Source organism: Castanea sativa, chromosome 9, assembly GCF_040712315.1.
Source record: "Castanea sativa cultivar Marrone di Chiusa Pesio chromosome 9, ASM4071231v1".
Classification (NCBI taxonomy): Eukaryota; Viridiplantae; Streptophyta; class Magnoliopsida; order Fagales; family Fagaceae; genus Castanea; species Castanea sativa.
Genome location: NC_134021.1, coordinates 32926761 through 32952407, shown reverse-complemented (window position 1 = coordinate 32952407; position 25647 = coordinate 32926761). Strand labels below are relative to the sequence as shown.

At 38.9% G+C, this 25647-nt stretch overlaps 1 protein-coding gene across 4 annotated transcripts in view; it reads right to left on the bottom strand.

Annotated features, from left to right (window-relative positions):
• The window catches only part of LOC142610698 (protein DETOXIFICATION 25-like), a 39060-nt gene extending 24253 nt beyond the window's left edge, over window positions 1-14807 (bottom strand). For 2 of the 4 annotated variants that reach the window (XM_075782603.1, XM_075782600.1), the window contains exons 1-2: window positions 14732-14807; window positions 14516-14607 (exon numbers count right to left, since the gene is read on the bottom strand). The gene's annotated coding sequence lies outside the window, so the exon portion shown is untranslated. The other 2 variants (XM_075782602.1, XM_075782601.1) reach the window with 2 other exon arrangements.
• Between the last annotated feature and the right edge of the window lie 10840 nt (window positions 14808-25647).

Below are 25647 nucleotides of genomic sequence, written 5' to 3'. Positions count from 1 at the left end.
TATGCATACTGGAAAGTACGCATGAGGGCTTTCTTGCAGTCTCTAGATGAGAAGGTGTGGCAAGTTGTAGAGATAGGTTAGACCAAGCCTAAAGAAGCGTTGGCCAATTGGGATGATGCTAAGATCAAGGCAGCAAACTTCAACAACAGAGCATTGAATGCCTTATTCAGTGCGGTCACTAATGAGGAGTTCAAGAAGATATCCTCCACTAAAACTGCTAAGGAAGCATGGACCATCCTTCAGACAACCTATGAGGGAACACAGGCTGTCAAAGATTTGAAGCTATAGAGGCTCACTACAAGCTTCTAAGAAATTAAGATGCAGGAGGATGAGTCGTTCGATGAATTTTATGCCAAGCTCAAGGACATAGTGAACTCAGCCTTCAATCTTGGGGAAACTATTTCTAAACCCAAGATTGTGAGAAAAGTGCTCCGATCTCTACTCGAGAGATTCCATGCCAAGATCATGGCAATAGAAGAATTAAAGGATATTGACAAGATTCCTCTAACTGAGCTGGTTGGTAATCTGCAAACCTATGAGCTAGGGTTAACTAGAATTGGCAAGTCGGCTAAAGGCAAGAGCATGGCACTGAAGGCCAAGAGCAGTGAGATAGATGAGTCTTCAGACGATGAAGATTCTAAGATGAAGTCCTACATCACCAGAAAATTCAAGAAATTCATGAAAAATGCCAATGGAAAAGGCTTCGACAAGGATCGTAGGCAATCCAGTTCTTCTTAGTTCAAGAGCCAAGATAAAGGGAAGAAGGATGTTAGGGATGGTGGTCAGTACACTGTTCCTGCAGGACCCAAGTGTTTCGGGTGTCAAGGTTTCAGTCACATGAAACAAGAGTGTCTCATATATCTCAAGAGCATTGGGAAGAGTAAGGCACTTGCTACTACTTTGAGCGACGCTGAGCCTGAGGATGATTTCGACAATGAGGATGACGAAATTTTAAATGCCTTCATTGCCACTGTTAATCCTACTGAGGGGATTGTGGAAAACGTGGATGGCGAAGAGGAACTGGTGGAATCCAAGTTTGAAAAGATGGATGATCAAGATGATATCCATACTACTTATGAAAAACTGTACAAGCTTTCTGAGAAGCATGAGAAACTCTACAGGCTAGCCACCAAGAAGCTCAGTGATGTGGAACTTGACCGTGAAGAGCTTTCCACTAAGTTTGATGAAGCTAATTAGACAATTGGGGCATTGAGATTCGAGAACAATTTCTTGGCTGAGAAGACCAACAAGCTTGAAGCGGAGTTGTTTCAAGTTAGAGCTCAATTGGAGAGGACTTCAAGTGCGAAGCTAGATGAGATGCTTAGCATTCAAAAATCTGCTTCTGATCGAATAAGATTGGGGTATGAATTCTCTTCCTCTAATATTGCTTTTGCTAGTACTACTGTTTTTGTTCCTCCTGTTAATAACCTTAATTTTGAGAACAAAGATGTTAAAACTGAATTAGCAAGCAAGAACCTAGACAAGGGTAAGTCCATTTTAGGAGCACCCCTTAAGCTTGAGAAGAAGGAAACTAAAAACCCTAGGACTAAAAAGGCTAACTTTCAAAAGCCTAAACAAAAGAAGCAACATCTCTGTCATCATTGTGGTATTGCCGGTCATACTTGATCAAATTGCTTTAAGTGGTTAGCCACTCAACAGAGCAATGGCATGATAGCATCTAGGAACCAGAATCAGCTTCAAACCTCTCTTGCTCCTCTTGGAGATCTTCTCAAAGCCCTTATGTTCCTTTCGAACTTAAACGGTTTTAATGCTTCCCCCTCATCACTGGTTTAAGGATTTGCAAAAAAGAAAGGTTCTTCCAAGGTGTAGAAGGAAAAGGATTCCAAGTGATTTATTCACTTTTTCTCTCTCTCCCCTTCGTGTTTTTGTTTTTGCATTACTTGTGTGTTTTGCTTTACCGTTTTGAGTCAGTCTAGTTTTATGCATTGTTTTGCTTTGTTTAACATGTTTTTTTTTTTATTTACTTTCAGTTTGTGTTTTATTTTGTTTTTCAGAAAAAAATAAAAATAAAAATTGAAAAATACAAAAACAGTGTGTGTATGTGTACATCGGTTCTTGTGAACCTTAAAATGGCCATTGAAACAGAGTATTCTAAACTTTGTATTTCTTGTAGCTTAGATGAGCATTCTCTATGCACAACTAAGTAAGTGAGCTTTGTAGCTCTTTGTTTGTGATGAGTAAGGTTAAGTGATCTCTTGTACTTAACACTTGTATCATTCTTTTTGACGGGTAGGACAAGAAAATCCTAAGAGAAATGCATAAATAACCATCTCACCACTGTTACCCGTCAATGATGATATGACATCTGTATGCTTCGGTATAGCAAAAGTGCAATGTCAATGACATCTGTATGCTTCGGCATAGCAAAAGTGCAATGTCAAAAGGCTTAACATAATTAGGTATTTCTTTTCTCTCCTTTGTATACCCATGCATGGTTTGCTTAATTAAAAGAAAATATGCAAAGAAAATAAAAGCAAAAAGATCAAAAATGCTTTAAACATGATTGCAAGCGTGTTTCTAGGAGATGTAGGAATTATAGGATGTACTTCAAAAGTGATAGTTCCCATCAAACAGTTATGATTGTGTATGAGTTAAAGTAATTTTCTTATATCTCAAATCGTCATAACATAGAGACACTTATGCAATCTTGCGATGTTTTCACACACAACACGTAATATTCTTTGCTACTTTTGATACATGTGCAGATACAATGTGATTTAACCATCACAAGGTTTACACGTGTTGATGAATACTCACTAAATTGTCTTAACTTGTTTTTGAAATATAAAATCGGTTAGACTTGTTTAGTGTGTGAGTGTGTGTTTTGGGATCCATGTGCTTCAGATTGTTGTTGAGAGATAATTTTGAGAGTCTAATATGTTGATTGGATCTTTGGTTGAGTTGCATGCGTGATTGCATTCATGTTTGTGTTTTTCCCTTCTCGAAAAACTGCTTTTAAAAGCTAGCTCGACACCTCCTCGATACCTGGTTGTCTGTCGAGCTTCCTACCTTTTTCTTATCACAATCTCGACAGCTTCTCAACACCTTCTGGATTGATCGAGAAACCTTCTGACCTCTCGATAGCTTCTCGACACCTGGTGGATCGATTGAGCTTCTGTTCTCGTGTCCTTGCTTTGGTCCTTGACACCTTCTCGATAGCTCTATCTATCCATGATGTTTTGCTCGACACCTTCCTCGACAGATGTCTCGACACCTCTTCACACCTATATCTATCGAGATTTACTAAACCTCTTTTTAAAGGCTCTGTGTGATCCGGTTCTTCATTTCTCTCGATCTCTCTCTCGGTAGCTCTGTCTCTTCACCTTCTAAACCTCTTTCTCTCATTCCAAACCTCTACCCAAGGTTTCCTCATGCTTATTCAGGTTTTTCTTCACTTGGTAAGCATCTAATCTTTCTCATTTACATGCATTTCATGTTTTGAAACCTAGGTTTTGAGGTTTTTGAAAAATTTTGGGGTTTTTCACATTTGATGAGTTATTATTGCAATTTTTGGGATGGGTTTTGTAGATTTAATCTTAAAAACTCCATGCATTGCATCACATTAGCATTCAAACAGTATTCTCATGCATTTAGATGTGTGCACACTGTTTGTGTGCTGTTAGGATTGGATTGGGCTGAGCCCATGATGCTGTTTATATTGCATGTCACATGTTCATGCATTTCCCATGCATGCGTTCTCTCTTATCACTATACTTGTTATATTTGAATGATTTTGGGACTTTTTTGAGTGTTTCTTTCTCCCCCCCCCTCCTCTTTCTGTTTACGTTAGTAGTGTCTATGACACCAAAATGTAAGTCTGTTCCGTCCCAGAACCCTCTTCGCTCTTGGGGCTCTTCATCTTTTGATCCTACTCCTCTTTCTGTTCGGTTCCGTGATGAGAAAGCCCATCAAGACTTCTCAGAGAACTTTTTTAAACGAGGTGTTCATTCAGAACCCCAAGTTGTTCTGGTGGACTTCGCCGACACTGGCCTTCCTAATGTCTTTCACAAATGGGAATGAGAGTCACTGTGTGACGTCCCGGTCACTTGTCCTTCCGTGCTGATCCAAGATTTTACTCCAACATGCATGGATTTGATTCTTCAGTACCTCTCTTTCACACTCGCGTTCGAGGTACGCACATAGTTGTCACACCAAAGTTGGTATCTGATGTGCTTCAGGCTCCGAGGGTTGCACATCCTGATTACCCCGGTTGTGAGCGTCTACGGACAGTGTCCAAAGACGAGATGATCACAACTTTCTATGAGCGCCTTTCTGATTGGGGTAAGCACTAGTTTACGTCATGTCGACCTTTTGCTAAAGGTCCTCGTTTCTTAAACATGGTTATGACTTTTATTTTGTATCCTCTCTCTCACTAAAACTCTATCACAGAGCCTCGTGCTCGCTATTTGTTGTCTCTTCTTGAGGATCTTGCCATTGACTTTCCTTCACATTTTATCTTCTCTATCATAGATGTGTATAAGGATTCGGCTACCCGTGATAAGCTCATTTTTCCTTCTGCTATCACGAGGATTTTACGCCACTTTTCCATCCTTTTTCCCTTCTCCGACCCTTTTCATGTCATGGTTGCCATAGACGCCGCTACCGTCAAACGTAATAAGGCACAGTTTAGGTCGCGACAGACGGATTCAGCAGCTCCTTTCTCCCATTCCGCTCCATCTAGATCTGCTTGAGCCTCATCCGCTCCCTCCTCTTCTACAAGCAATGTGTCACTGGGAGACATCATGGTGCAGCTTCAGCGCATGGATGCTCGCCTAGATACACTCTCTATAGAGTTGTATCAGGTGAATGTTCGTGTTGGTCGCATTGCTCAGCGACAAGCGACCATAGGTGGTTTTGCTCCTGAGGTTTCTCCTCCACCACCTCCTATGGCTTTCGAGTCATCGGATGATGATGGTGATGACGATGATGCTTCGGATGATGATGATGGAGATGCTAGCTCTACCGATAAGATGTCCACTTGACGCTTTACTCTTTGTCACTCGTGACAAAAAGGGGGAGTAGTTTTAGGTTATGAGATTAGTCATACTTAGGGGGAGAGCTTGTATAGGGACATTTTTGATAGGGGGAGTGTTGTTGTTTGAGGGATGTAGTGAGGATTACTTGTATCTTTTTCTTTTCTCTACTTTAGATACATTGTCTTCTTATACCTAGGTCTTGTGACCATTTTATGACATACATTGGACTTATTATCTTTATATGTTGTATGTTTCTTTCACCTATTTCTACATGTGTTGTTTCTTTTCTTTCTTTATACACATGATTCTTATACTTGTATGCAATATATTATTTTTGTTTCACACTAAGATGCCTTGATGAGTTTTGTTTAAAGTGTTTCAGAAATACAGGTTGTCAAAGTCTACTTGCCATAAACTCTCTTCTTGCAAAAATTTTCAAGAGTTTGTGTTAGGTTAGATTTTATTGTATTCAACAAGTGAATATGAGTTGAGTGATTTATGACTTCTCTCATATATTCATTTGTTAGTTGTGGTTTTGTTACGGATTGCAAAAGGGGGAGATTGTTAGGACATATGTGTTTCACTTGTTAAGAACATATGTCATTCATTTATGTAATTGGCTAATCCTTTGATAAAACGCACTTTACTTATAATTGGGTAGATTTAGGATGAGTTTTATACTTCAAGAAACTATGTTTCAAGATCAAGTGTTGAAATCATCAAGTCTGTCCAAGAAACAAGCTGAAAAGTGCACATTCATTAAAGCTTGACAGCTAGCATGTGTTGAGGTTTAAAGAGCTGTTTTAGCCCCGTGGCTCGACAGCTGCTCGACAGCATCTCGATACCTCTATCTATTGAGGTTTAAGAAAAACAGATTTTGAATTCTGTTTTGATTCCAATCCGTAGATGTGTCTTTGGGCATTCTTTTCTCCTAACCCTAGACATATAAAATGATTATTTTAAGGGCCGTCAAAGGTACGCAAGTTGCACAAGTATTGAGAAATCCTTGTTCATGCAAATTGTGACTTGAGACAAAGTTCTTGCCCTAGTTCATCTCTCTTGTGAAGAAGTTGCTATGTAGTATGCACCGTAGGGTTTTGTAACCGAGCATCCTCTTGATCTTTATCGTGTGGATGAATTGAAGAACTTTGCAGCCAACAATCTTCTCTAGTTGGTGATTTAAGTCGTGTACTGGGATCTGCACAATTGGTTAGTCACGTACTTGGGAGTCGTGTATTGAAAGAAGAAATTGTCACTACAGAACAAATCCAATTGGGTATTGGGGTAAGAGTTCAACTGTAGGTTGGTAAGGTACTTGGGATTCCTTTACTTGTAACCGCTTGCTGTGATAATAGTGGAATTTTGGGAGTGGTGACCTTAAAATCACCCGGTGGGGTTTTTACCATGTAGATTTTTCCCATTCGTAAACAAGTCACCGTGTCATTTATTTTCCGCTGCATACTTAGTTTAATTGGTGATTTGTTTGTGCTACCACGCTTTGCATGTTAATTTGATTAATTAATAACTTGGCTACTTAATCAACTTAATTCATCACAAGCGGTCAATACGTATTTGGCCTATCAAAGCCTTTAGTGATGTAGATTGGGCTAGTTGTCGACCATGATGATCATCAATCTAATGGAGGTTTCTACATTATTCTAGGTGATAATCTCATTTCATGGGGTTGTAAGAACCAAGTCACTGTGGTCACTCCAATACAGAAGGTGAGTACAAAGCCCTTGCTAATGCTGCTGCAGAGGTTAAATGGCTATGAGTTCTTTTATTCGAATTTGATGCTCTTGTGTCATAGTCTCCTATTCTCTGGAGTGACAGCATTGGAGCTACCTATCTATCTTCAAAACCTATTTTCCATGCTCGCATAAAGCATGTGGAATTGATTTTCACTTTGTTCATGATATGGTTGCTGATGGCTCTCTTGTTATTTGTTTTCTATCTAGTCGAGATCAGATAGCTAATATCTTTACAAAGCTATTATCTTCTTCCAAATTTGCTCTACTTTGGACCAACCTCACTGTAGTTCCCATACTGTTGAGCTTGCGGGGACATGTTAAAAATAAGAGCTAGCTTACAGATTCCAAGAGTTCAAGTAGTTGTGATAAGTGATAACTATAATACAAAATACAAACTCAAACAAATCTATAGATTGTGATAAGATAAGATAGAGTTATTTGTATTTCAAACTCCTTTTGTATCTCAAACTCATTGTATCTGTACATTCTAATATAAAATGTAGAGCCTTCCCTGTATTTTGGCAAGGTTGTGTAGAGTCCATATTTTTAGGTTGGAAAACCGTGATAAAATGTAATCCATTTATACTGTTTTTGGTAAGTCTTGATTGTGTTAAATGTGCACTTCAATGTCCAGGACAAAGACCCAAGTTCAGATCAAGAAATAATCAATTTAGAGTAAGAAAACAAAGTTTCTTCTAGTTCAACTTCTGGCTCGATTGATCAATAATTTTGATTGTAGCTTGACACCTAGTTTGATTGATCAAGATTGTGATATCAACAAAAATTTGAAACGCGAAAAAGCCTATAACCTACGTGTTTTAAGCACAATTCGTGATCATTTTTTGTGATATTTAAAGGACTTCATAAGCTATCCCTAGAGAAGCTTTCAGAGAGAGAAATCACCGTTTTAACGACTTAGGTTTGTATAACTGAGTTTCTATCAATCTCACTATATTGGAGACTTTCAAAGTAGATTTGAGTCTCCATCTATTCAACCCATGAGAGTTCAAGAGCACATAAAGAAGAATCAACACAGTGTTGTTGCTGCTTTAGTGCAGATCTTGTATGAAGTCATATAGAAATCTAGTTTATAGCAGTTGCTAGTCAAAACCTTCAAGTCGATTTCTTGGAGCCACAAACAGGGAAGTTTGTGTGAAATTAGTTAACCACAATTATTGATCTAAAATGTTCGAGTGGAGATCTCCAAGTCACAAACAAAAAATTTTGTATGCAATAGTTTCACTGTAGAAGAGTATAGATTTAGAGCTATGTATGGTCACGCTAGTAAGTACTACATGAAGTAGCAATAAATTTAGGGTTAAGTCTATTGTACAAACTTCAATTATATTAGTAAATTGTTGTCTTGAGGATTTTTTAAGTTAAATCTTCTCTAGGTTTTATACTTTGAAACAATAGTTTCAAAAGTTTTTCTAGATTATCATTCTTGGTGTTCATATGATCTATGTTTATTTGATTTAGATCTAATGCATAATTAATTTAATTAATTATTTGGCTAAGATTTGATAGAATTTGAGACAATTGAGATCTAATATCCTAATAGACTGAAAATTCAAATCAATTTTCTATTATGTCTTTACATACTTCATTACCAAATTTGTGGGTGCTTTTACTGCTTTCATTTTTGTTATTTGTCTTAGATATGGTATTTTATTTATGTATGTAATTAATACATGTGTTTGTGTGTTACTGAATTTCATAACAAACTTGTTGAATTCTTTTATTTATTTTACTGCATAAATTGTTTCTGATCAAAATAAGAATTTTCAATTGGTATTAGAGTATTTAGAACACATATGAATCTAAAACATATTTTACAAAGGGTCTTTTTAAAAATAACATCTAAAACAATATATATATATATATATATATATATATATATATATATATATATATATATATATATATATATATATATATATATATATATATATATATATAAGAGCTGGTTTGATAACGTTGTTCTAGTAATATTGTTTTAAGTGTTATGAAAATATGTGTTGTGTTGTTTAAACAACAAAATCAATTATTGAACCCTTATTTTTTATATTTTTTTTTAGTATGAATGCTGTAATAAATTTTCGTAACAAACAGCTTTGAATTTTTTGCCATTTTTTGTACGAACGCTGTGTACTGGAGACTGTCGGGGGTAGTTGGCACTTGTGAATAAGCAAGCCCCACGACGTAGAATATCGAGACAACAGAACTATAAAAGTTTTCTGCAGGTGGCCCTTCCACAAATTGTTGGTTCTTTTTTGACTGAAAAGATAGAATTTATATTTATATTAAAACAATGACAAGGTACAAGAGTAAGTACGGGTCCTGAGACATTTCAGGCCTACACAGCTAGCCTGACACCCAGGACAAAGAAAAAGCAGGGAAACCTCACATCACCAATCCCTTCTAAAGCAAAATTTGCCTGTTGGTTTCCCACTACACCCCCGCCTAATAAAACCATGCAAAGATTAGCCATGTCCAACCATGCGAAACTTACATAGCCCCACTAAGGCCAATATCGTCCTTCTTTGAGCCACACCAACCCCTGATGATCATGCAATAAGGATATTGCACCTCGTCAAAAATTCAGGTTGTACTTGAGGGAGGCTTGGCTAACCGTTGGTACTCTTCTAAAAACTCAGACGCTTGCCTATATATATCAGTGGGGTCGGTCTGCACTTGCTTGAATTGGACACGGTTCCTTGCATTCCATATAGACCACGCCGTAATAGACCACACTTCGAGCTCCTTTCTGTCAAGCCTATCCATCATTTGACGTGCCAGCATAAGGAAGTTGACAGTCACTGCGTTGCTCTTTTGAAGCTTTCCCCGTACTAAGGCCCACACGTTACGGGCTAACGGGCATTCCCATAATATGTGGCACGTAGTTTCACTTTGTTGACAACATATAGAGCATCTGTCATCTATTCGCACCTTTCGCCGAGTGAGATTAGCTTTGGTGGGGAGGACGTCCAGGCATGCCCGCCACATAAAGGTGCGGACCTTTGGGGGAATATTGAGTGACCATAACTTCTTCCACATGCGCTGGTCATGTGCGTCCAAGGAGTGTTCCCCAATTGGAGGTTTGTTTAGTCTGAGCGCCACCTGATATGCTGTTCGAACTGAGAAGACCCGGTTTTTGCTTTCCTTCCACTTCAAACTATCCCTCGAGTTCAAGTCTCCCTTCTTACACCGCAAAATGTCCTTCATTGTGGACAGGGTAAACGTGGCCGCCAACAAACTGTGGTTCCACTCGTTGGTTTCTTCACTAACCAAGTCTCGTACCTTCAAGCATGTATTAACTCCAACCAAGAACTGTGGGGGTCGGGGTAGCCACTTGTGAGAACTGACCCCAATTGATCTCCCATGGCCCACCTCCCAAATCGAACCCTCTCTGATCACCTCGTGGGCCTAAAGCAAGCTTCGCCATACAAAGGAGGGGTTTGTTCCCAGTTCGGCCTCCATAAAAGTGCACGACGGGAAATAGCAAGCCTTGTAAACTCGGTAAAACAATGAGTGGGTCTTTGTGAGTAGTCGCCATGCTTGTTTGGCGAGCATCGCTATATTGAATGCATGTATATCCTTGAATCCCATTCCCCCTTTCCACTTCGGTCCACAAAGCTTGCTCCAATTTATCCAGTGGATTGTTTTCTTATTACGGGTCTGCCCCCACCAATATTTAGAGAGGGCAGAGTTTATCCCATCACAAATTGTCTTAAGGATTTTGAATAAGCTCATAGAATACGTTGGAATGGCCTGAGCAACATTTTTTATTAAGACCTCTCGTCCGGCCTTCGATATATTCTTCTCCTTCCACCCCATCACCCTCTTTGTAATCTTCTCTTGCAACTCCTTAAATGTATTGACTTTTGATTTCCCTCCCACCATAGGCAATCCAAGGTATTTATCAAAATCAATAGTCACATGGGCACCCAGCATGCTCTGGATTTCCTCTCTAGTCTCAAACCTTGTATTTTGACTGAAGAAGAGGGAAGTTTTATGTCGGTTAACGACTTGCCCTGAGGCTGCTTCATAAGCACCGAGGATGCTCAGGAGTTTGTGACAATCGTTTGGGGTGGCCTCGCAGAAGAGAAGACTATCATCGGCGAAGAGGAGGTGCGAAATCTGCATTCCCCCCCCCCCCCCGACATGAAGGGATGCCATGCAACTGTCCCGATGAGGTGGCCTGCTTTAATAAAGAAGAAAGGCCTTCAGCGCACAAAAGGAAAAGATAAGGGGAAAGAGGGTCACCTTGTTTGATCCCCCGGGTTGGTGTGATATGCCCCCTTGGCTCGCCATTTATGAGGAAAGAATAGGAGGACGTTTGCACCGTTTCCATGGCCATGGCCATGGCAACCCATTGTTCAGGTAGACCGATCTTTAGCATAATTTGTTTGAGAAAGTTCCACTCAACTCTATCGTAGGCCTTGCTAATATCGAACTTTACTGCCATATGTCCTATTTTTCCTTTTCGTCTGTTTCGCGTGCGGTGCAACATTTCGTATGCCACCGAGGTATTGTCTGTGATTAGTCTACTAGGGACAAATGCACTTTGGGAGTCAGAGATGACGCTTAGCAGGATTTTCTTTATTCGATTTGCTAATACCTTTGAAACCACGCGGGCAACCACGTTTCCCAAGCTAATGGGCCGATATTCGGTGATGTACTCCGGGTTTGGTTTTTTGGGTATGAGCACCACGTGGGAGTGTTGCATCTTCCGCAAGCAGTGACCTGAGTGCAACACTGAGAGAACCGCCGAGGTGACATCCGGCCCTACGATGGGCCAAAACCGTTGGAAGAAGAACGGAGACATTCCATCGGGCCCTGGTGCCTTGGAGGGATGCATTTGAAACAGGGCCACTTGTACCTCATCTCCCGTATATGGTATCAGCAAAGAATGTAAATTCTAAAAGTTTCTAAATAAACAGTCAAAATCGAAAATCCCATGACCAACCAGCTCGATATATATATTTATTCAAAATAATGAAATTTGCTAGTATAATATAATATTACTCGAGAATAAGCATCGACTGGTTCTATAATACTACTATATATAATTTAGATGTTCAAAGCAACTAATAAGTCTAAAACTAATTCCATTAGTATTTTATAACATAACATGACGCAAACCAAGCGCATCCACTGTCGGGAATCTCGTGATGTCCACGCTTAGCACGGTCGAGGCTTCCAATCACCACGCTGTCTTGTGATCTTGATTCTTGTATATTATATTATTATATGATAATTATGACAAAATTTTAATTTTTTTTGCTTCTGTATATTCTTATAAAAAATATATATTATTATTTTATTATTAGTTTCAGGCGCTAATTAATTTTAGTATTAATATTCGAGTTCAAAAACTTCACTTGATAATAAATTTTTTTCACCAATTGAGCGAATTACAACCCTCCCCATTCATCATGTATGTTGTACGTATTCCCTCCCAATTTCATATAATAATCTATATTTATTTTTCTATGAATGATTTTACATAATAGTTAATTTAAACATCTAATTTGATTTCTTAAAATAAATTGAGAAAATAAATAAATAAAATTATTCATAGTATATAGCAATATACCTACAAAATAGAATATACATCAATTTGGGATTATTGCAAAAATCCAGAATTAAAAACTTTGGAAAAAGCTAAGAGATAGAAGAGAAAAGAGATAATGACAATTTCTAAGGTTCTAGTAACCTACAAAGTTATTAAGTAGTTTTTCAAAATGTTATTTTGGGTCAAATATGGGACCGCTAATTAAAATGTTATGAACCAAAAAATAAAATAAAAAAGATAGGCAAAAGTTGTTGCGAATGAGAGAATACAGCAAAGATGGGACACAACAAAAATTGACAATAATTTTACAATCTTTTTAAATTAGCCTATTTTCATACTTATAGTGGGTTTATGTGTGAGATTATAAACTAATTTTAAATTATTGTGACTTTTTGTCAAGTAAAGTGCTTTGTTTAGACATAAATAATTTTTTTTCACAACATCAAGCAAAAAGTGGAGTATGTTTTCTAATTAGGCCCCACCTTTGCTTTGAAGTGGCTAGCTGTGGCAGAAAAAAAAAAAAAAAAACGACTGATAGGCAAATACGTGGCTAGCTAAGATATTTTGTTGATTTAATTTAAAAAACCAGTTATATAGTTGTTTACATTTCGGACATTTAAGTGATAATTACATGGTTCGGTTATATGACAAAAGAAATTAATAAAATAATAAAGGAAAAATTTTCCACGCACGTTTTTCTTAGTAATTAATGACACTGTCGGAAAGGCAATTACACTCTGAAAATAGGCCCACCCTACAAAATTTTTGCATAATTGAAGGGGCAAAAACCCTAAAGAAATTCATTTTATTATATAGTTTAATTTGATTAAATTTGTACATACAACCTCATTTCATAATTTTATAAAATAATTTGATAGTTATAATGATTATAAGGGAGATTTGAACCCTAATTCTTAATAAACGAGAACAAGTTATCTATTGAATTATAGAACTTTTGATATTTCTTCTTATTAATTAAGTATTAAAATCATTTAAAATATTATAATTTTATCCTATAAACTGTTCATTTAACTTGTTATGTTTGTAATTTTTTTTAAGGAATTATTTTATGGGCATAATAAATTCAAAACTTTTTCATAACAAGTTGAATTGATGACCCATCATAGGTTGATATATATATAACACACACTTGGACTTACCATATATAATTCAAAATAAGGATATTGTAAAAATCTTATAAGATCTTGTTGTATCCATATATGTTTTTTTTTTTTTTTTGAATAATTGACGGGAATTACAATGAAATCTATGTGTTTTAAAATTTTTAGGTTGAAATTATAAGTTTAAAATTTTGAAATACTAAAAGGGAATATAAATTATTTATGTGCTTCTTTCAAAAAAAATAAAATTATGCGCTTAATTTGGTATTTGTTTATGCATGTTTCAAAACCAATCTTTTTTTACAAGTTCAATTGTACTTTTTTGAATTTTTCCAATTTATTTTCTAAACAAAATAAAAAATAAGTTATATCAAAACAAAGAGATAAAATGAAATAAATAAAGTAAAATGAGACGTGGATGTGGATCATTACCCAAAGGAAAAGGATAGAAGTCTGATCAAGTCTCAACTACCAGCCCTGGGTCCCTATGACTGGTAGTCACAAATTGAATAAAGAAAAAAAAAAAAAAATTTATTCATTGACTTATACCTTCTACTCGGCCAGCCGCCAGAGCATTAAAATCAACCACTCTACGGCTTAGAAAATAAGAGAAAACTGTGAGTAGGTGTAGCTACCTTAACAAGCTTTAGTAAGCTAAGTACAGCTTTTTCTACTGGAAAAGAGGTTACCTTATGGACTATAGGCCAAGGAATAATATTCACTAAGTTGAAATAAATATAGTATGATTAAGATGTGGAATTAAAAAGATTCATCAAAAAAATAAAAATTCATAAAAAAAAAGATGTAGAAATAAAAAGGGGGTCTTGTTCTAAAATCAATCTTGATGTGGTAGCTGCAGTGTTTTTTCAATAATCAATCTTGATTGTCTAGCTACCATATAGATACTACTGTTATATAATCTTCAAATAGTACTAAGCAAGGTATTGTGCTCTGATTGAATCCTTACAACTTAAAGCAGTCCAGTGAGTCCAAAAGTTCACTCGAACTTCAGAGATATAGTAGTGCAACATACTGTAAGCTAAAAGAAGAGAGACTATGGTAGCATACCTTGGCCTTAAAGATTGCTGCCTTTAGAGACAGTGAACCGAGGTAGACTTCAAGTGCCGTGCAAATGTTCCAACCTTAGAGGGAATGAGAGACTGTCATGCGAAGAAAGATGTAATCGTTAAGGAAAAGAACTGGGGTTTTTTTTATTAGCAAGATCTGTCTTACAAATCTTTCATGAGCAATATCAAAAGAGAGAGAGAGAGAGAGAGGCTTTACTGTCTGTTTTTGAAAGTAACGAAGATCCTGCCAAACACTGGCCACAATGTTTGTACATTCGTGAATCTTTATGGCCTGTTCCGTTAGCATGGTCAGTGATACTTACAATTAGGGGTGGCAATTCGTGTTCGCGTGTCGGGTTCATGTCGTGTCAAGTCATGAGTATTCGACTACATAGGTCAACACTAACCCGACATGTTTATTAAACGGGTCAAGATTCCTCAACCCTAACACGACCCATTTATTAAACGGGTCAGTCGTGTCGACCTGTTTATAAGATTTTATCAAAATGAAAAATAAAAATTAATGAAAAAACAAACAAATAAATATTTTTAATATAAAATTCAAAACTAACGAAAGTAACTGCATCACAAATAATCATTCAAAATTAAAGCATATCCCAATATCACAAATAATCAATCACAATATGTCAAAGAAAATAAATCACAACAACTAATAAGTTTATATACCTAGAGTTTGAAGGGTATATTGGTAAAATAGAATTTAATTAAACGGGTCAGACGGGTCAAACGGGTTCTATGTGTTCAACACTAACCCAACCCATTTATTAAACGGGTTAGTCGTGTCAACCCGAATATGACACGAACCCGTTAAACCTCAACCCATAACCTGCTAATTTCGTGTCGTGTCGTGTTGGGTTCGCGGGTCGTGTCAAATTTTGCCACCCCTACTTACAATGACAAGTATATGGAAAATGACAAAATTTGTGAACAGTAAGTTGATCAGTTAAAATTCTGTCACGCGGCTACTTAATAAAAAAAATACACTTTTATTTCATGAAAAAAAATCACATAACAGAATTTTAAGAGGAGAACCTAAGGAGCAATACTTGTACCTAAGTCTTGCCTAGTGGTTCCTAAAATTTACCTTATGAGCACAATTAGTCCATCAAGTTTCAAGCGAGCGTTATTAATCCCTCAGGTTTTAAGAATGAGTGGTACTAGTTCTTTAGTTAACTTTGGTCAGAAATATTATTTATGTGGTTAATAGAATACTAAGTTGTCATTTTTTTAATGATGTGACATTTTTAATAAAAAAAATTACAAAATTATTTACAATGGTACATCTTTTACGGTTTACTACAAGTGCTTTTACAAAATTATGAGTTCCATGTGAGTCATTATTTTTTATTGCTTTGGTAAAAAAATCTTACTCTCCAATATCTTCCTATGACCCAAGCACTTCATCTTCCTTTCTTACCATTCTCCCAACCATTGTGGTTGCAGCTGTCGTCACTATCATCACTGCTCTTCTTCTACCATATCAACTCCTCCAAATGGTCTTCGTTGTTACTGCATTACCTAATACAAGCTCTATCCTTTGCCAATCTCCATGAATGTCCGTCGACTGCCAATCCCCTAAAGATCTTTATGTTTCTTTGTTTAGATTTGTTTCCAATGGATCCATAACTGCATGAAAAAATGTTTAAATTTGTTTCATTATAAATCTTCAAATATTTGAAGTATTATATTCAAGTTTTTTTTTTCCAAAAAAAAAGAAATTGAAAAAAAGATTGGTCATTTTTCTTTCTCCATCATGAACCAATGGTAGTCACTGTGGGAATCTTTGTTGCCTATCACTTTTGTTGCACTCAAAATATTTGTTGGTTTCTTGCTCTTGACATTAGACTACTATGGGGACAAAAGGCCCAAGATACATTTTTGGGCCATGGGCCTGAGCCGAAGACGTTTGCTTGTCCGAGGACGGGTTAATGGTAATAACGATATCAAACTTACAGCCCCGGAAGCAAATGTGGCAAATGAGGTGAATGTAAATAATCCGAGGAAGACTACCTCCTCGGCTGAGTACAGCAAGGATCAAGTGGTACATCATGTTAACTAGAATGATATTTTAAAAGGTCTTGGGAATGAAGATATGGTGAAAAAGGGGCAAGAGGGGTAATGAAAAGATCTGAGAGAAAACTACTACCACCGCATTGAATGCTCTGCGCCAAAGTCTCTGGCCGCATTTATGAGGAAGTGATATCTGAACAGTGATTTTTAGCCTTATAGCTATTACCTAGGGACTTCCAAAAGAGGTAGGTGGGACAAGTATCAAGGGGAGCAATCTGAATCTAGAGGAAGGGAGAAGGGACTAGAAGAGGAGGAGAGGTCCTATAAAGAAAGAGGAGGGAGCATTTGTAAAGAATCTTTAAAGTAAGAAGAAATATAAACATTTGGTTCTCGGCTTGAGTCCGAGGATAAATTTCATCTTATAAACTTGTTCATCTACATGGTTTTGTGATCTTGGGTCATTGCCACTACCATTCAAGCTCATTAGAATCAAAATTTCTAGTCCACACTCTACAAATTCATTGTATCGGGCTCTTTAGGCCTACGTCCTCCTTCTTGTTGGGCCGGGGCACCAAATTATGACCTTACAATTGACGTTGTCTGTGGGAAATTTTGGATTTTTAGTGAGTCCAAAGTCTGTTCATGGCAAATTCAGGTCCACACCGAGTCTAGAGGATCTCACCATCAAGATGATGTTCACATTATTGAACAAGGTGGAGATCGGGAGGGAAGTTTACATACTACCCATATGAGTGGGAGTTAGTCACGAGGTGGAAGCAGAATCTCCCATGAAGAGAGGGCTAGGGCCATGCAGGTGGAAATTGACAGTTTGAAAAGAAAGTTACGTCACGAACGACGGAGGCGGATTCAATCCATCTTTGACTCCTCTTCTAGTGAGAATAAGAATGAGAATGAGGGGGATAGCTACAGGCGAAGGTTGACAACTCCCCCTAGTGAGTTTTACTTGTATGAAGATGACAGCCACTATAATCGCAAGAATAGGAGTTCATCCACTAGGGGTTTAGGAATTGATGCTATGGGTAGGGCGTTGAATCAAATTTCTAAGTCTCTCTTCACACGTAAGATTGAAGGGGGAAAGCTTCCTCGGCGTTTCACTCAGCCAACGTTCACCATGTATAATGGTCGAATTAACCCTGTGGAACATGTAAGCCATTTCAATTAAAGGATGGCTGTGCACTCCAAGAATGAAACATTGATGTGCATGGTTTTCTCATCCAACTTGGGGCTTGTTGCGTTGAGATGGTTTGATGGACTGGGATTAGGGTCCATTAATTCCTTTAAGGAACTCATTCGGGCATTTGGATATCGCTTCATTACATGTAGTAGAGTCCCTCAGCCTCTAGATTCTTGGTTGTCCATGGCCATGCGAGAGGGTGAAACCTTAAAAAGGTACACAGATAGATATTGGGAGATGTTCAATGAGATAGATGAGGACTTTGACGATGTGGCCATTAGAACTTTCAAGGTTGGCTTACCTGCTGAGCATTGTGTGAGGAAGTCATTAACTAGGAAACCGGTCAGTAGTGTGCTCCAGCTTATGGACCGGATTGATAAATATAAGTGGGTTGAGGATGACCAACAGTTAGATAAAGGAAAGGTGAAGGTGGTCTATCAGAATAGGAGGGACTTTAGGTAACGACAATCGTCCTCGATGAGACTTCACTAGGCAGATTGGGGCTGGTATTGTGCCACAGGCCGTAAACACAGTATTCCGAGAGCCAGTCCATCAGATTTGGAGAAAATCAGGAATGAACCATACTTTAAATGGCCTAACAAGATGAATGGAGACCCCGCAAGACGTAATCAACACCTTCATTATTAGTACCACCAGGAGTGCGGACATACCACCGAGAACTGCAAAAATCTATGGTATCATTTGGAACAATTAGTTAAGGAGGGAAAGTGACAACAGTTCCTATATAGGCCCAATGGGCAAGCTGGTCACGCAGGTTCAGGTACTCAAGGGAACACCTTTTCGAGGCCTCCATTGGGCACCATTAATGTCATCTTTGCAACCCCTAGAAAGGCGGATTTGTGCCCCTCCCGGGTAATGACTGTGGCTCGACCACTATCCGAGAACTCTAATCATGGGCTGAAGAGTGAAAAGGTTGCACTACAATTGGAACTGAGTTTCTCGGAGAATGATAAGATTGGAACTATCAACCACATGATGATGCTCTAGTGGCCACACTCAGTATAGGGGGTATGACGTGAGGCGTGTTATGGTGGATCAGGGTAGTGGGGCGGAAATTATGTATCCCGACTTGTATAGAGGTTTAGGATTAAAACCCAAAGACTTGACTAGTTATGATTCACCTCTAGTAGGTTTTGATGGGAAGATAGTTATACCAATGGGACAAGTCAAGTTGCCGGTACAGATAAGGTTAGAAATTATGGAGGTCAACTTCATAGTGGTGGATGCATATTCTCCATACATGGCTATTGTGGCGAGACCTTGGCTTCATGCCATGGGGGTTGTCCCTTCTACTTTGCACTTGAAGGTGAAATATCCATCCGGGGATTGGGTTGAAGAGCTGATCGGAAGCCAATCTACGGCGAGGCAGTGTATGGTGGCTGTAGTTAGACATTAATCTGGAGTTGGGTCATCGGCATCAGATGATCATGATTTGTAGCAATTAAAGGAGCCGAGGTTATCAAGGGATCTATCGGTGGAAACAGAGTGTGAAGCCTTGGAGCGATTTGTTATAGGTGATAATAAAGAAAAGTATTTTCAGATAGGCACCCAGCTGCCTCCTTAGGAGAAGGAGGAATTGGTGAAGTTCCTTAAAGGAAACCTTGATGTCTTTGCTTGGAATGCTTATAAGGCCCCGAGGGTTGATCCGAGCTTCATTTGTTATCATTTGAATGTCAACCCTACCGTGCTACCAAGGAAGCAGCCACCTCGGCGATCGTTTAAAGATCATTCTGATGCTGTCAAAGAAGAAGCAATTAAGCTCAAGAAAGCAGGAGCTATCAAAGAAGTGTTTTATCCAGATTGGTTAGCTAATACAGTGGTAGTTAAGAAGAAGAATGGAAAATGACGGGTCTGCGTAGACTTTACTGACTTGAATAAGGCGTGTCCTAAGGATCCTTTCCCCATGCCTCATATTGATCAGTTGATGGATGCCACGACTGGGCATCCTCGGATGAGTTTCCTAGATGCATTTCAAGGATATCACCAAATACCTTTGTCTCTGGATGATCAGGAGAAAACAACCTTCGTGACTCCTACTAGAAACTATCACTATAAGGTAATGCCTTTTGGTTTGAAAAATGCAGGGGCTACTTATCAAAAGATGATGACTAGAATGTTCGAGTCTCAGCTGGGAAAGAGCATTAAAGCTTATGTAGATGACATGGTGGTAAAGAGTAAATTGGTGTCTAAGCATGTGAGAAATCTTGAAAACATTTTCGAGACACTAAGGAGTATAAGTTGCTCCTAAACGCTTCCAAATGCTCTTTTGGTGTAGGGTCTGGTAAATTTCTGGATTTCATGGTTACACATCGTGGAATCAAAGTTAATCCTGACCAGGTTAAGGCTATTAACTGTTTGTAACCACCTCGTAATCCTAAGGAAGTTCAGAGATTGAAAGGAATGATGGCTGCTTTGAATCATTTTATTTCTCGGTCCGCAGACAGATGTAGGCCTTTCTTCTAGCTGCTGAATAAGTGGAAAGGAGTTGAATGGACTGAGGGATGTGCTTTGGCTTTTCAATAGCTCAAAGAGTATCTTTTTCAGCCACCTATTATGTCTAGGCCGGAAGTAGATAAGGTACTGTTTGCTTATGTCACTGTAGTTTCCCATACTATTAGCTTGGTGCTAATAAGGGTTGACAATGGTGTTTAAAGACCGGTTTATTACGTAAGTAAATCGTTACACGAAGCTGAGATTCGCTACTTACCATTGGAAAAAGCCATTCTGGTAATGGTGCATGCCACGTGGAGACTTCCCCATTACTTCCAGTCTCACACAGTTGTGGTTTTAACCTAACTCCCGCTCAAGTCTCTGTTTCAGAGCGCTGATTATATGGGAAGGATTGCCAAGTGGGGAACAATCTTGAGGGCTTTTGATATAAAGTACATGCCATGCACCTCTGTGAAAGGTCAGGTTCATGCTGATTTAGTGGCCAAGTTTCCTGAGCCCTCATTAAAAGAACATACGAAGAGGTTAGACATGGATGAAAAATCAGTTGGCATGATCTCCCTAAAGGAGTCTTTGTCATGAAAGGTGTACGTGGATGGTGCAGCAAATCAGCGAGGATCTAGAGTGTGGCTGGTCATAATATCTCCAGATAAGATTGTCATTGAAAAGTCTTTGAGAATGAGTTTTTCAGCCACGAATAATGAAGCCGAGTATGAAGTTTTGCTAATAGGGATAAATATGGTTCGAAAAATGGGATGCAAGAAAGTGGAGATGTTCTCGGACTCAAGGTTAGTTGTAGGCCAGGTGGAAGGGGAGTTAGAGGCCAGAGACTCAAGAATGCAGGAATATTTAAGTCAGGTTAGAGAATTGCAATCAAATTTTGAATCTTTCACTTTAGTGCAAATTTCCAGAAACAGGAACACATATGCCGACTCTCTAGCCACCTTGGCAATGTCCTTGACACAAAGTTTACCTCGGGTTATTCTAGTGGAAGACTTGTACACGCCTACTAAGATGAATGTAAACATAGTACGGGTTCATCAGATCAAAGTGGGACCCAACTGGATGGACCCTGTGGTACTGTATCTTAAAGAGAATGTCTTACCTGAAGAGAAATTTAAGGCCGACAAGGTACGTGGGAAGGCTCCTCGGTTTTGGTTATCCGAGGAACAAAAGTTGTACTAGTGCTCTTTTGCTGGACCATATCTGCTGTGCATGCACCTTAAAGCAACAGAGTTGCTGCTAGAAGGACTGCATGAGGGGATTTGTGGAAGTCATACAGGAGGAAGATCCTTGTCTCATAAAGCCCTTACTCAAGGATATTGGTGGCCTAATATGCAAAAGGAAGCACTGGAGTATGTAAAAAATTGTGATCAGTGGCAGAAGTTCGCTCCCAACATTCATCAACCAGAGGGAGTCCTTAATCCTTTATCTAGTCCTTGGCCTTTTGGTCAATGAGGCTTGGATATTGTAGGACCTTTTCTTAAGGCAGCCGGGAATAAGAGATTGTTGGCATGAATTACTTTACTAAATGGGTTGAGGCCGAGCCATTATCAAATATCAGAGATTTAGATGCAAGAAAATTTGTCTGGAAGAATATTGTCATCCGGTTTGGGATTCCTCACACCCTTATCTCAAATAATGGTGTTCAGTTTGATAGTAAGGCCTTTAGAAGGTATTGTTATGATCTTGGTATTACAAATAGATATTCTACTTTGGCTTATCTGTAAGGGAGTGGACATGCCGATGCTGTTAACAAGGTAATTGTTAATGGGCTTAAGAAGAGGTTAGATTATGCTAAAGGGAGATGGGTAGAGGAGTTATCTCATGTCCTTTGGACTTATAGGACTACACCCTGCAAGTACAAAGGAGAAACTCCTTTTTCAATGACTTATGGAGCCGAGGCTGTAATTCCTCTCGAGACAGGTTTCCCAACACTAAGGTCGAATTCTTTTAGTCCGAGAGATAATAATGGATTGTTAGAGAAGAGTTTAGACTTGATTGAAAAACGAAGGGAAAATGCCATGATTCAATTAGCAGACAACCAGCACAAGCTTAAATAAGGTTATGACACGAACGTTAAGCAAAGACCACTGGTGTCAGGGGATTTGGTGTTAAGGAAATTTTTGGGTACAACAAAAAATCCAGCTTTGGGAAAACGAGGACTAAACTGGGAAGGGTCATATTGCATCACCTTAGTAGCTGGAATAGGAGCTTATTATCTAGAAGATTTGGATGAAAGGGTTGTACCTCGTCCTTGGAATGTAAAAAACCTGTGAAGGTACTATTATTAATGAAGTATTTTTTAGTTTTAAATATAATCTACTACTTTATGCATTACATTCGTTCTATCTCTAAAGATTCAAACAGAACCTTGGCTATGTCTGGCTCCTCAGACAACATCCCTTGCGAAAATTGATATCTTCCATTATTTCTCTAAGAATCAAACAGAACCTTGGCTATGTCTGGCTCCTTGGACCACATGCCTTGGGAAAATTGATATCTTCCGTTGTTTCTCTAAGAATCAAACAGAATCTTGGCTATGCCTAGCTCCTCGGACCACATGCCTTGGGAAAATTGATATCTTCCATTGTTTCTCTAAAAATCAAACAGAACCTTGGCTATGCTTGGCTCCTCGGACCACATGCCTTGGGGAAATTGATATCTTCCATTGTTATTCTAAGAATCAATTCATACCACATACCTTGGGGAAATTGATATTTTTCATTATCTCCAAAGATTCTAACAGACCTTGGCTATGCCTGGCTCCTCGAACTACATGCCTTAGGAAAATTGATATCTTCCATTATTTCTCTAAGAATCAAACAGAACCTTGATTATGCTTGGCTCATTGGACCACATGCCTTGGGTAAATTGATATCTTTCATTATCTCTAAAGATTCAAACAGAACTTTGGCTATGCTTGGCTCCTCGGACCATATACTTTGGGGAAATTGATATATTTCATTATCTCTAAAGATTCAAACAGAACCTTGGCTATACCTGGTTCCTCAGACCACATGCCTTGGAAAAATTGATATTTTCCATTGTTTCTCTAAGAATCAAACGGAACCTTGGCTATGCCTGGCTCCTCGGACCACATGCCTTGGGGAAATTAATATCTAACACTTTCTATGAGTACCAAATAGATCCTTAGCCATGCTTGGATCCTTTGACCATATGTCTTGGAAAAATTGATATCTTTCATTATTTGCTTAAATATTACATAAACCCTAGGTCATGTTTGGATCTTTAAATCATATGCCTTGGGTGTATGAACACTTTTTGATGTTCATTTGTTTGCTACTTCTTATTAATCTTGGAAAGAATATAATCCCAATGTTATCAAATGAAAACACGGGTATATCCAGATTAATGATACAAATGTTTTAAGGGTTCATTTCATTCATTCTTGAAATTAGATTATTTCCTTGTTAGATTACATATGTTACCAAATTGTGCATTAAGACCTACCCTATTCAATTGAACACCGAATCATTCATATTGTGTATATGAGTCGCATTAAAACAAAGAGGTAAACATCCCAAATAAATAAAAATCTGTATGGAACAAAAGATAAAAAAATCTTGAACTTGTCATTATAACTGTGCGTAATTACACTATAGATTAAAAAATAGACAAAATCACAAAAGTAAGCATATAATAAGTTGGAGCTATCATAAAATTGGGCAGAGAGAAAAGGGAATCCTGGGCTAGGCCTTAGTCTTCGGCGATGGGTCTTCTTTGGACTTGTCTACATCTTCCTTTGTTTTGTCCTCAGTCCCGTCGGATTTGGCCTCAGTCTCTTTAGGTTTGGGAGCCACCTTTTTATAGTGAGGGGAGCATTTGGAGCTTTGGCCTCTGACAGGGTCACAACTCCTTTTCCCTTGTCTTTCTCTCCTGGCCAAGGATCACCATGACTAACCTTCCCGCTCAAAACCTTATTAGTCTTCTCACTTTGGTCCATAGCTTGATTAGGACCTATAGATACTTTATGAGGTGGAAGAGAGCCTTGGGTGGTGGAGGGTTGTATAGTGAGAGCTAACTCAGGGGCAGTTGGAGGGGGAGGGATGGCTTCAATTGCACGGATATCCGGGGGATACCATACGATTTTGGCCTTCGTCCATTCAGAGGTAGCAGATGCTCCTGCCACATTGAAGGCTTCCGCTCATACTTGTTGGCAGTAGTCCTTACATACCTCAACAAGCTCCTCAGCCAGACGGATCTCCGTTTCTTCAACCCCACGATTGTAGGAAGCTAGTGACGCGGCCTCCACTGTCTCCTTGATGGTGCGAGCTACATCCTTGGCTTGAGCGAACTCACTTTTCAAGCCTAGAACTTCTTATTGGGCAGTGGCTAGCTCTATTCCTTTGTAATGGAGCTGTTTGCGTTGCTTCTCCGCCTGAGTCTTAGCAGTCTTAAGCCCGACCTCAGCACTCCTCCTTCCTTTCCCCTCTTCTGCCAACTTATCTGTAAGCTCCTGTTTCTCCTGCTCGGCCAAACCGAGGGCTTTTTAGTCTCGGCTCTGAGGTTGGCTTCAGCTTTAGCCTCGTTCTGAGCATCATTTACCCATTCCTCAGCAACAAATACCTCCTGGATAGTTTGCACAAGAGCAACGAGTCAGTGCATCATAACAAAATACTATTAATAGAAAACAAATAATAACAAAATAATGTAAGAAAAGATGTTGACGTTAACAACTAATCTTACCAAAGCTAAGTCCCTTTTGAGAGACAAGAAGAGCTTTTGCGGTCTCATTTTTCTTAGGGCAGCCATATCCTTAGTTAGAAGTATAGGTCGCTCTAAGGCCTTTGCCAGATAATGGGCTTGCCCCTTTCGAAATTCTCTTATTGTAGAACTTCAGGGAATAGCGGCTCCATCCAACTCCAGCCAAGGGCCCAATTGGATTGGATTTGGCGTACCTCGGCCACTTCATGGCCCTCTTTGCTCTCCACAGAAGAGGCTCGCGTCTGGCCTTTGGTTATTTTTTGTTGTTTAGGCCCCTTTCGTTGAGCTAGCTCCCCCTCTTCAACTTCATCTTGTCTTTTCTTTTTAAGATTGGGTATGGAAAGCAAGGTATCTAGAGGAGGAGGTAGAGGTGGAGGATTGGCAGAGGGCTGAGACCCCGAAGCACCCTTGGTGGTTTGCTTACACCTGTTTGCAAGGACAGCCTTCAAAGCTCTCCCTTTTTGCAGAGACATTTCTTCTTCCTCTTCCACGGCGCTGCTATCCACACGAGCAACTACGAAACCTCTAATACCCGAGCTATTTTTGGATTCGCTTTCCTCGTCCGAGAGGTAGACAATAGGGCCTTTTGGCGTTTTCTCTACTTCCTCGAGTCAGAATTGGTCTATTTCCTCCACAAGGGACAAGTGTGAAGATGTAGACTCTTCTCGAAAGGCCGCTGCTTCAGGTTGTACAGAAGGAGGAATTGCGGC